This window comes from Trichosurus vulpecula, chromosome 1 (genome assembly GCF_011100635.1).
Source record: "Trichosurus vulpecula isolate mTriVul1 chromosome 1, mTriVul1.pri, whole genome shotgun sequence".
In the NCBI taxonomy this organism is placed as follows: domain Eukaryota; kingdom Metazoa; phylum Chordata; class Mammalia; order Diprotodontia; family Phalangeridae; genus Trichosurus; species Trichosurus vulpecula.
Window position 1 is genome coordinate 152,783,312 of NC_050573.1, and position 12,498 is coordinate 152,795,809.

Here is a 12,498-nt window from a genome sequence, read left to right on the forward strand (position 1 = left end):
CCCCGCCACCACCGTCTCCGCCGCCAGTCAACTGCGGACTCAACCGCCTCCTCCGCGGCGGCGCGTGCGCGACAGCCCGCGCGCGCACAAACTTCAGAGCACACCCACCCCGCCCTCGAGGCACGCGGGAGGCGGGGCGAGCTGCGGAGGCCCCGCCCACCCCGAGGTCTGGAAAGGGTGGGGTTGGACCAGAGCAAGGAAGGGAGGGTCCCGACGCCATTTTGGGCAGGGCTTGAGAATTTCGTACTCCTGCGCCCTTCTTCATAATCTAGGTGTTGTCACGATCGCTTATTATCACCTCCACCCCTTTCTGTAAGGGCTTGATTAACTTTCAACGAAGTCAGCTAGAATGAAAGAAAGCCTGGTATCTCATTTATATGTGGAAAGTAAAGCAATGGAAGCCCCTGGGTAGAATGTCCCCTCCCCGAGGGCAGGGACTGTGCCTTGGCCTGGCACACAGTAGGCACTTAATGGAGCGGTGCTGCCCCTGGGGTCAGCAAATCCTGCCTCAGTCGCTTACCAGCTGGATAATTCTGGGCAGCACGTAAACCCTTCCTCAGTTTCCAAATCTGTAAAAAAACTCGGACTAATAATAGCTCCTACCTCTCAAAGTTGTTGAGAGGATAAAATGAGACATTAAGGCGCTGTATAAATGGTAGTTATTCCTAGTATAAATTCTTGTTGAATTGGGGAGAAAAGAAAGCCTGCACTCTGGGCAATGTGCTGTGCAGGGAAAAGTGCCTGGCACATAGTGGGTGCTTCATAAGTATTTATTGGTTCATAGATTGGACCAGGGCTCTAATTCTGCCTCTGCTATTTATAGAACCTGGGTGCCTTTGGGCAAATCGTTTAACCTCTCTCCGGGCCCTAATTTGTCTGCAAAATTAGTTCCTTGGCTGTTGTTCAGTCCTGTTGTAACCTCATTTGGGGTTTTCTTGGCAAAGACACTGGAGTTGTTTGCCATTTTCTTCTCCAGCTAATTTTATGGATGAGAAACCTGAGGCCAGGGTCACACAGCTAGTTAAGTGTCTTTGGCTGAATTTGAATTCAGGTCTTCCTGACTCCAGGCCAGGTGCTCTATCCACTGTGCCACCTCCCTGCCCCTAGGCTTTCCCTATAAATGAAAAATGTTGGCCAGCAGAAGGAAAGGCATCTATCTATTGACTCTTACAGAGGTCTGGGTAGGCTTGTAGGAAGAGGTTCTAACACTCCTTGGTTATTTCTTTTCTTTTCCAGTGATAGGAGCTGGCCCTTTTAGGGCCTTTTCCATTTGTTGGTTCAGTGAAATGGCAAAACTTCAAATTAGAGTTATAGTGGGTCGGACAGGGAGAAAGACCTGAGTTCAAATGCAGGCTCTGCTACTTACCTGTGTGGCAGGAAGTAAGCCACTTAACCGGTGTAGGCCTCGGTTTCCTTATCTGTAAAATAAAGGGATTGGAGGAAAATCAGGCACTGCATTTAAATAACTGACTTGTACCCCCACCTTTAATTTCATTTGTATTAGTGTGGGAACTCCTTGGTGAAAAACTCCTTCTTCCAACGCATATCAGCCCAGACTTGGGTCCGAACCCAGGTCTTCCTCCAATATGATCTCCATCCAGGACACAGCTACAGTGCTTCGAAGTGGTTCATAAATCTTATTTTCTGAACTCATTCCCCACCTGGAAAATATAATGCCATTTATAGTATTCATTGTTAGACCATTCAGGAAGTTAGTTGATTCATTCAACAAGCCTTTATTGAGCTTCACTGTAGTAGGTAAATACCAAAGAAATACATAAAAGTACCTCAAGGAATTTACTATTGAGTCAGGAGAAACTGAAATATATACAATTAACTTCATTAATTCATTCAATAACATTTATTAAGCATCTACTACGAGCCAGACACCGTGCATATAAAAACAAAAATGGAACAGGATGTCACCTTGAAAGAGCATATATTTTCTTGAAGGAAACAAGAAGTACTCTGAAATAAATACAAAATTTGCTGCATTGCTGACTCACCACCGCAGGATGTTCTCTACCGGGCCATAGAAACCTCTTCACACTGGAAGCTCCCTCCATCCCTCTGTGCTCATCTGCTGATTGGCCGGTTCCTCTCAGAACCTCCAATATAGAGAAAAGACTTAAGCCAAAAATGTCTTCATCCCCTCTTCAGGCTGCACTATTGACTCGGATCTGCTGGACTTTCTCTGCCATGCACCCTAGGATACCTTCTTCTCCCCTCCCAGCTTACTTTTACGTGTTGTCTTCCTCCATTGGAATGCTCCTTGAGGAGCAGGGACTCTGCTTTTATTTGCATTTCCATCACCCAGCACAGTGCCAGGCACATAATAAGCACTAAATGTTCATTGACTGACTGACTAAATACAAAGCAATTGGTGGGGGAGAGGACAGTGGCACTTAGGGGGTGGCACAGCCTGAGCCTTTAAAGACACTGAGGATTCTAAGAGATAGAAATGAGAGTAGAGTTCATGGCATAAATAAAAGTGTTCCGGTAATGGGTAGGCCAGTTTGACCTGAATGTAAAGTGCATGAAGGAATTAGTGTGAAGGAAGAGGTAGGCTGGAGCTGGACTGTGAAGGACTTTATATTTTATCCTAGATTCGAGCGGGAACCACAAGAGTTTCTTAAGCATTGGATTGAAACCATCAGACCTGTGCTTTAGGAATATCAATTTGGCAGCTTTATGGCTAATGCGGTAGGAACAGGGAGAAACTGGAAGCAAGAAGAGCAGTTAGGAGGCTATCAAAATAGTGGAAGTGGAGAGGAGATACATGTAAGACATTGTGGAGTTAGAATCAACCAGACAATGATAACAATAATAACAAGAGATAATATCGATATGGCATTTACTATGTGCCAGGCACTGTGCTAGGTGCTTTACAATTATTATCTCATTGGATCCCCACAACAATCCTGGGAGGGAAGTGCTTTTATTATCCCCATTTTACAGACGAGGAATCTGAGGCAAGGAGAGGTTAAGTGATTTACCCAGGATCACATAAGCTAGTGTCTGAGGTCAAATTTGAACTCACTTCTTCCTGACTCCAGGATGGGCCACACTGATGGGATGTCAGGTGTCAAGGAAACTGAAAAATCAAAGGTGCTTCCAGGGTTTTCAACCTGGGTAACTGGAACGATAATGGAACCATCACAAGAACTAAGGAAGTTAGGAAGAGGGGTAAGTTTGGGGGCGAATAATGAGTGTTGCTTTGGACATGTAGAGCTTGAGATTCGATTCAATTCAATAAACTCTATGCTAAGCACCGAGGATCAAATAAGAAAAAAAATTGTTTTTTACCCTCTTGGAGCTTACAACCTAGTGGGGAAAGACAACACATAAAAAGGAAGGTGGAAAGGGGGAAGGTAAAAAGGGGGAAGGTGGAAAGGGGTCAAGGGGCCATCAAGGAGCATGATATTCCAGGAATTCAAACCCAACAGAGCTGCTAATATAAAGTGGAGAATGAGTCAGAAATTTCAAATCCCAGCTTTGGGACCAGTTTAGTGCTCTACCCTTCTTCAGTCTTCTATTCAGAGGGAAGAGGAGGCTGAAGGACTTGAGGTGCTGAGTATCCGGAACTGAGCGGAATAGCAAAATGATGGGATTTCAGGCGATCGGTGCATCCAGCGTGGAGCAGGATGTTTCTGGAGTTCAAACCTAGCAGACCTGCTGATGGAGAGTCAGCCTTCAGTATGCCTTCAGGACATCTACTTAGAAACATACGGATATAGGTGGGTGAGGTATGATTGATTTGCTCACAACCCAATTGTCAGTCTGAGATGTTAGGGGGAAAAAAAGGAAGAAAAAAAGGAATCATAGAATATCAGAGCTGGAGGGGAACTTAGAGATTATCTAGTCCAACTTCCTCATTTTACAGGGAATAATAGTGCCAGAGATTTTGTGACTTTCTCAGGATTGCTTAGTAGCTGGATCAGGAAGCAAATCCTGGTCTCTTGGCACCTCCCATTATACTGTGCCGCCTAATGATCTATGCATACGTGTATGTACACTTAAGGGAACTTTAAAGGCACCATGGAATAAGTTTTGTTGTGATATAAATAGTCAGCCCCTAATTTATCTATTTTATGAATTTATATTTTTGTATGTAATCCCTATCCCAAGGCCCATTCATATGAGACTTTTCCCTTATTGGTGGAGATAAAGGTCCTGCCCTACATGAGAGGCAGGCGGAGTTGGTGAGAGGTGAGAAAGCTCTAGCCTTCACCAGTCCTTTTCGGAACTCTGGTCTTCTTTGAGCATCAAGAGAGAAGATGCCCCTTCAGGCAGTTAAAGGAAGGCTACAAGAAGACTTGATGGAAATGGTAATCTACATCATGTCCAGAGAGTTTCCCCTTGGCTAAAACCTAGGAAAATTTCCCTTGACTGAACTGAGATATCTTGCTGCCAATGGGAGAGCTCCTTCACTCTGTATTGTCTGGTATATATTCTCCTATAAATACCTTCTCTGGTTCCTATTTTGCTATGATTTGGATAAACAAGTTTCTTGGCTATTTGCTTGCTATGTGTGTTCATTGTGGAACTGGTATTTAGTGGGAAAGGGGTCAAGCTTTGGATTTAGAGCTTGGGGTCCCCCTTCTCCCTAAAATTGACAAAACAATCAGAAGTTAGTTCAAACCTGATCATATTTCTTAGGAGAGTAATATTTAAAGGAACAAACAGATGTAATTCTAATCCAATGTCCCCTCTCTCTGATGATCCTCAGCTCCAGGCTTCTGCAGGAATGAAAGGCTCTCTTGGTGCCACACAAGAACAGCTCTCTCAACATACAAGGTCCTCTCTCTACACATGGGCTCCCACCTCCTCTACCATGGGCCTCCCAACATATATGTTGGGTTTTCTTAAATATATGACAGATCCAAGATAATAAATTGTATATAGTACAGAAGTGCTAAAGATTATGGAATAATATATAGAGTCAATCAGCTTTGAGAAGCTCAGGTCTTAAAAGAGAAAAAGCATGAACTGGAGGTAAAAGAAAAGGGTGGTGAAAGAAAAAGTGATATATGTTCTAGGAAAGCAAATGACCATGACATGACTCTTCTCCTCTCTCCTATAAATTCGTGGTATGTAGTGTCTGTACGAGTCATGGCATTTAGTCACATACTGGCTTTCTATACATTGATGTCAGTCAGTCATTCAACTAATACTTATGAAAGGCCTCTGTGTGCCAGGCACCATGCTAAGTACGGGAGATACAAAGGAGCTAACTTTCTAATGATAGGGAAGCAGGGGTGACATACAAACAACTCTATACAAACACGATATACAAAGTTGGATTTCCTTTCATAAGAGTGAACATACAGAGAAAAATCAGATCTTCATAACTGGTTGGATGTTAAGGAATAAGTGGAAGAAAAGTTAGAACTCCAAGAGCACAAGTGTAGGAAACGGGGGAGATCAATACTCTACTGAGACAGGAGAATTTGGGGAAGGTGTCTGGAGGACAGACAGGACGGTACAGTGGAAAGAGTACCAGTTCTGAAGTCAGAAAACTTGTGCTCAAATCCCATCTCTGACATTTCCTATGGTCTGGCCCACAGCAGCTGGATTAACTTGCCTCTAAAGTCCGTTTCCCCTCTAGAGCTCCAAACTTTGGTTTTAAACAAGCTTCAGGAGACAGTAGAACAACAGGACAATTTATTTTAAAATTGTGACTCCCCAGCAACTCCCTTATTGTCCTACTCTTCTTAAATAAGACAAAATCTTAGGAACCTAAAGAAGCCTAAACAAGAGCTACCTAGATAGAGTTTATTCAGGGTCTGAACAACCGGCCAGAATTTATCAACAAAGACAAAGGGGAAGAGGTGCCCAGTCATATCAGCTTTAAATTCAGGATTTCTGTGTGGCCTCAGGGCAGTCGTAGAAGTTTGTCTTCCCATACCATATTCGTGTCATAAAAAGACAGATACTTTGTGTATTTATATACCAGGCATGTCTAACTTCATCATGTCTGTATGTTTTGGCTAGCATATATGCCACCATATTAGATGCAGAGTTATGTAGTGAAAAGAGGACTAGGAGAAGGGAGACCTAAGTTTGATTCCTGGCTCCTACTAGCTAAGGGATTGTAGACAAATCATTTAATCTCGGAGCCTCATTTTCCTTTTTTGTAAAGGATAATACTTGCACAGAGAAGCAAGGTAGCATATACTGGAGAAAGAGATGACCTCCGAGTCAAAAAACAAAAAAACCAAGTTCATTTCCAGACTCTGACATACTGGCCACATGTGAGTTTCAGTGCCCCAGATAACTGTCTAAGACTATAAATCACAGCAGAGTTACAGATTATCGGAGGACTAAGGTTTCTCAGAGTTCCCTTTTATTTTTGTTGTTGTTCAGTTGTTTCACTTGTGTCCAACTCTTCATGACACCAATTGGGGTTTTCTTGGCAAAGACACTGGAAGGCTTTACCATTTCCTTCTCCAGCTCATTTTACAGATGACGAAACTGAGGCAAACAAGTTTAAGTGACTTGCCCAAGGTCACACAGCAAGTAAGTTTCTGAGGCTGAATTTGAACTCTCCGGTCTTCCTAACTCCAGGCCTAGCACTATATCCACTGTACCACTTAGCTGCCCAAGAATTACCTACCCTGGGCTAAAAAAAAAAATTATTTACACTACTTACCTTGTAGATTTATTATAGGGGAAAAGTATTTGTAAACCTTAAAATGCTGTGTTGAAATGAGTTATTTGGAGGTAGAGCCAAGATGACAGAGTATAGTCCAGGACCCATCTGAACTCTCCCAACATTCTCCTCCTAACAACTTTAAAATAATGCTTCAAATCAAATTTTGGAGTTACAGAACCAACAAAAGGTCAGAGGGAGACATCTTTCCAACCTAAGACAATTTAGGAAGTTTGAAGGAGAAATCTGTAAAACCAGAGTGGGTGCAGGCCCAAAGTGCAGGAGGAGCACTAGCAGTGGGCCTTGGAGGTAATCAGGACAGCAGCAGCAGCAGCTTCCAAAGCTCTCAGCCCAGACATGGTAAGGGGGTTGGATAAGTGGTCAGAAAGAGATTATAAGGAACCCTTTGCTGGCACTTGGTGCAGCTGGCACTGATTGGCAACTCTATTGTCCTTAAGTAATTCTGGATCACATTTCCAGGATGGAGAGAAGTACTTGTGATCAATTACAGAAGAATGGGAGCCCTGATCACAGTATCAGGGCCAAGAGGAACACTAGCTCTCGCACCTGCAAGAAAGCAGGGGACCTAGTCATAGTTCCAGAGCCAGGAGGAGCACTAGTACTTGTGGCTGCAGGGGAGCAGGACCCCTTCCTGGGTAAAGATCAGAGTGCAGACCAGTAGGGCAATGACCAAACCTCTCCTCAAATCACACCAACTTAATAGTGCCCAAAACTTACAGACCCCCGGAACTAGTTCTGAAAACAACAGACAAAAAAGCCTGATGGCTTGGTACAGTGCCTCCCTACCTCCCATTGAGCAGAGCCCAACTTTATCACAAAGTTCAAAGTCAAGAAATAGCCTGGGAAAATGAGCAAACAACAAAAAAAGAACTTGACTATATAAAGCTACTATGGTGGTAGGGAAGACCAAGACATAAACTTGGAAGAAGACAACAATGGGAAAACAGCTACAAGCAAAGCCTCAAACAAAAAAATGTTAATTGGACCCAAGGCCAGGAAGAATTCCTACAAAAGTTAAAGAAAGAGATAAGAGTAGCAGAGAAAAGATTAGGAAAAGAAATGAAAATTATGCAAGAAAATTGTGAAAAGAGTTAAAAGCTTGATAAAAGAGGAAAAAAATAATGAAGAAAATAACACCTTTAAAAAATAGAATTGGCCTGATGGTAAAAGAGGCACAAAAAAAAAACACTGAAGAAAAGAACTCCTTTAAAAGTAGAATTGGCCAAATGAAAAGAGAGGTACAAAAGTTCACTAAAAGAAATAATTCCTTAAAAACTAGAATTAGGCAAATGAAAGCTAATGACTCCATGAAACAGCAAGAAACAATAAAACAAAGTTGAAAGAATGAAAAAGAAGAAAATGTGAAATATCTCATTGGAAAAACAACTAATCTGGAAGATAGATTGAGGAGAAATAATTTAAGAATTATTGGACTACCTGAAAGCCATAATCAAAAAATAAGCTTAAACCTCATATTTCAAGTAACAATCAGGGAAAATTGTCTTAACTTATCTTAGATCTATATAGTAGATCCAGAAGGTACAATAGAAATTGAAAGAATCCACAGATCACCTCCTAAAAGAGATCCCAAGCTGAAAACTCTGAGGAATATTATAACCAAATTCTAGAGCTTACAGGTCAAGGAGAAAATGCCGTAAGCAACCAGAAAGAAATAATTCAAATATCATGAAGACACTCTCAGGATCACAGAAGATTTAGCAGCTTCCACGTTAAAGGAGTGGAAGGCTTAGAATATGATATTCCAGAGGATAAAGGAGCTAAGATTACAACCAAGAATAACCTTCCCAGCAAAACTGAGTATCCTTTAGGGGGGGAAATGTGTATTTAGTGAAATAGAGAACTTCCAAGCATTCCTGATAAAAAGACAAGAGCTGAATAGAAAATTTGACATTCAAACACTAGACTCAAGCATAATAAGATAAACATGAAAAAGTAATCATAAGGGACTCAATGGAGTTAAACTGTTGACATTCCTATGTGGGAATATAATACTAGTAACTCCTAAGAACTTTATAATTATTAGGGTAGTTCAAAGGTATCTGCATAGACAGAGGGCATGGCTGTGAGTTGATTATGTTGAGATGATCTCCAGAAAAGAATGTAGCAGTGAGAAAGAGGGATACACTGGGAGAAGAGAAAGAATGGGACAAATCTTCTCACAAAAAGGAGGTATGCAAGAAAGAGCTTTTATAGAAAAGGAGAAAATGGGGTGGTGGTGGCAGGCAATGCTTGAACCTCACTCTCACCAGAATTGGTTCAAAAAAGGAAGAATTATACACACACACATATGCACATATTGGTATGTATATATACATACATATAGACACATACATACATTCAATTGGGTATAGAAATCTTTCTTACCTAATAGGGAGATAGGAGGGAAAGGGGTTAAAAGATATGGAGGAGGGAATTATAAGGGAGAGGCTAGATTAGAGGAGGCAGACTTTTGTGGAGGGATAGGATAAAAAGAGAGAAGAATAAACAAAGGGACATGGGATAGAGGAAAACACACAATTAGTGATCATAACTCTGAATGTGAGTGGGATGGGTTAACCCATAGAATGAAAGTGGAAAAGATAATGATTTGGCAAGCAGAATCCAACAAAATGTTTCTATAAGAGACAGACTTAGAACAGAAAGACACACCCTCAGAGAGTTGAAATGAAGAGCTAAAGCAGAGTCTATTATGCTTCAACTAAAGTGCTCTCGGCAGGTGCGGCAATCATGATCTCAGAAAAGCAAAAGCAAAATTAGACCTAAGAGATCAAAGAAAAAGGAAAAGGGCCTATTTGTACAAAAAAAAATTTATAGCAGCATTTTTTATGGTGACAAAGAATTGAAAATTGATGGGATGCTCATCAGTTGGGGAATGGCTGGACAAGTTGTAGCATGTCATTGCAATGGAATACTGTTGTTTGATAAGAAGTGATGGGGAGGGTCAGAAAAAACATGGCAAGACCTATATGAACTGATGCAAAGTGAAGTGAGAAGAACTGGGAGATCATTATATACAGTTACAGCAATGTTGCAATGATGATCAACTATAGAAAAATGGGCTCATTATACTGATCAATATAGTGATCAAAGACAATTCCAAGAGATTTATGATGAAAAAAAGCTATCCACCTCCAGAAAGAGAACTAATGAAGTACCGAAAGAAAAATGATAAAGTACAATTTTCTTGCTGGCTTTTTTTTTTGCTTTTTTTTTGTGTGCTATGGCTAATATGGACATATGTTTTACATAATTTCACATGTATAATTGATATCATATTATTTGCCTTTTCAGTGGTTAGGGAAGAGGGGAGGAAGGAGGGAGAGAATTTGGAACTCAAAAAAAAAAAGTAAGCATGTTATAAATAAGTAAAATTCTTTAAAAAAAAAAGTGATCCAAGACAATTTCAATGGACCTCTGATAAAAATACTGTTTACCTCCAGAAGAGAACTGATGAACTCTGAATGCAGATGGAAGCATACTTTAAAAAAAAAAACAACTTTATTTTTCTCCTTTTTAGTCTTTTCTTTTGCAACATGGCTAATATAGAAATATGTTTTGCATTACTTAACATATATAATTGATATCAAATTCCTTGCCTTCTCAAGGAGTGGGAAAAGATGGGAAGGAGGGAGATAATTTGAAGCACAAAATTTTTTTAAATGAATGTTAAAAAAATTTTATATGTAATTGGGAAATAACAAAATAAAAATATATTTTAAAAAAGAAAGAAAAAATTATTTATTAAGAAATTTGTGCTCACAAAAGAGAAAGAACCCAACCAAAGACACATAGTGAGGCCTGTTATTTAGTTAGGTTGCTTCTTTACGAGCCATAGAACCTGTTGATTGTTAGAAATTGATTTGTAAGCCCAATAATAGCTACTTAGCAACAAACATAAGATAATCAGAAGAGGCTCCAGTGAGTCAGTAAAAGCAGAGGGTACAGTGGAAAAAGCACTGGCTTAGGAGTCAAAAGACCTAGGTTCAAATTCCTTTGTGACTTTGAACAAGTCACAAACTCACTGGGCCTTAATTTCCTCAATGGAAAATAAAATTAAGATGTTGAACTAGATTTCTGATCTGTTGTCCATTCCAGATTTAGATGTATTATCCTAAAACCTAAATTAATATTACAATTTGTCTCTTAAAAGTCCAGTCTCAAAAATGACCCAGTTTATAGATAAATCTTCAATGTAAAATATAATTTTTGTTGTTTTTACAGGCCCAGATGCTCAAATCTGTGAATAAAATTGAAATCTACCTAGTCTTCTTGGAGAAGTGGGAGCTGTCCACGGTCAGGGTTGAATCCTTTTGAACATTTTCAAAAACAGAAAATTGTGGTTATCGGCATCACAGTGTTCAGCCAGCAACTTTGGCACATGGAAATGTGTTTGAGCCCCCTGTATGCATAAGATGTGGAACAGATGCTGTACATGTCAGAATACTTTTGTAACAAGAATTATTTGAATAACAACACCGCGCCACCAAATGTAGCATTATTCATTTTCTACTAAAATAATCATTTGAAGTAGGAAGCTACTGGTTTTCCTATGAAAATAAGTCCTTGCCAGGTCCTGTCAAGGAGCCTTGTATTCAATTCTTAGGATTTTTGTGAAACATTTCCTGATACTGACTACGGAACATAGCCCTTGAGCATTGGGGATTCAAGGGTTAGAGGTCAATTCTTGAGTAGTTTGGGGGCAAAAATGTAAAATTGTTTTCCTAAAGCATTATTTTATTTAAACTATTTATCAAACTACTATTTTAGTACATTTGCTAAGCTATCTTACTTGAAATCAAATTACAATTTTTAAATTTAGCAGTATATCTGTCTAAAACTTAAAGTTTCCAGGTGGAAATGAGACCCTTAGTCTTATGAAATTTTACCATGTGAACCTGTGGGACATGCAAGAATCCTATTAATTATTTCCTACCACTGCTCTGGCATTTGTCTTGTCTAAGTTCTATAAACCAGGCACTGTAAATCCTAACAGAGACGTCATTAATATTCATAGTGTTGAAACTTAGAAAAACTAAAACTTTTTATGTTTATCTTTCTTGTCAAAAGTATAAGGCTTATCACTGTTAACTATATTTTACTTTTAAATATAAAGTCTACTGGAAGCAAAAAGGGCACTAAATGTTTGGTTTCTGCTACAGAATTTTTCTGAATTGTTTTCAAGAGTTATTGTTACAGCCAGCAGAAGAAGAAAGCAAAACTGAGATTATACAGGGCTCATAAACATAAAATATTTCTTTCTTTTGTCTTTCCTCTTTTTTTAGCTACTTAATTAGTTACCCACAGCCTTTCTCTCTTTTCATTTTCTCTCATAGAATCATATCATTCCCTGACTGCGCTTCCTTCCAACCTTTTTAAAATTCCTAAATAGGACAAAGAAAATGTTATCACTGTTTTCCTTATCAATTCCTCCTAATGGCTGAGGTGGCTTCATCAATCCCATGACCTCAGAATGCACATTTCACCTATGTATATGCATGTGTGTGTGTATATGTATGTGTGTGTACATATATGTATGTATATATATATACACGTGTGTGTGTGTGTGTGTGTGTGTGTGTGTGTGTGTGTAGACACAGGGCACAGGGTGAGCTGAATATGAAGAGATGGTACCTAAAAAAATAAAATTAAGTGTTGAGAGGAATGTACTGGGAGAAAGAGAAAGGGAGAGGTAGAATGTAGTAAATCATCTCACATAAAAGAGGCAAGAAAGAGCTTTTACCATGGAGGGGATGAGGGGGGAGGTGAGAGAAAATAAGTGAGCCTTACTCTCATTGGATTTTGGC